We start from the raw sequence: 769 nt of genomic DNA, 5'->3' as shown, positions 1-769 counted from the left end.
AGGGGGAGGAGGAGGGGGAGGAGGAGAAGGAGGAGGAGGGGAGTGAGCCGAGTTTTGAACCGCGCCGGGCGCGGCGGAAGGGGAGGTGGTGGAAATTTGAGTACAAGGCAATAAAGGGGACAGGATCAGTCGCGTGTGCGTGCCCACGCCGTGAGAGAGAGAGAGAGAGAGAGAGAGAGAGAGAGAGAGAGAGAGAGAGAGAGAGAGAGAGAGAGGGTGGGAAGGCGAAACCATAGTCGACGACGCGGAGACATAACCCCGAGCGCCACGATGAGGTCACGTTCTACACCATATTGTTGTGTCGGTGCTACAGCTGATGTGTAAAGACGGCGGACTCCTAAGTAAACTTCAGATAAAACTTACTGAGGTGCTTGTATAAAAACCTTTATCGTTTGCTGGTTTTGCGCGAGGATTCAGTTTTATCTTTAATCTTTTCTGTGTCGAAATTTATGATTTATGGTATAGGTATGTACTTACCAAAGAACACAAAGAAATGACAGCATTTTGACATGTACCAAAGAACACAAAGAAATGACCGCCGTCGTACATGGTTCCCACTTTTTGGCTCCAGGTAATTTCCAGGACTTTTCAAGGACTTTCCATACTGAATTTTCAAAATTGCAATGATCATTTGCAATAAAATATTAGAGACTCGTGGGGTGGGACTTAACAATAAAACTTTTCAAAATAAATTTGAAAATTCACGCTACACTTGAGGTGGGAGCATCATAAACTTATGTGAATTTGCACATTCTTACGTCGTAATTTG

The sequence above is a fragment of the Frankliniella occidentalis genome, unplaced genomic scaffold (assembly GCF_000697945.3).
Source record: "Frankliniella occidentalis isolate FOCC.00 unplaced genomic scaffold, Focc_3.1 Scaffold5, whole genome shotgun sequence".
In the NCBI taxonomy this organism is placed as follows: domain Eukaryota; kingdom Metazoa; phylum Arthropoda; class Insecta; order Thysanoptera; family Thripidae; genus Frankliniella; species Frankliniella occidentalis.
This window is presented reverse-complemented; position numbering follows the sequence as displayed.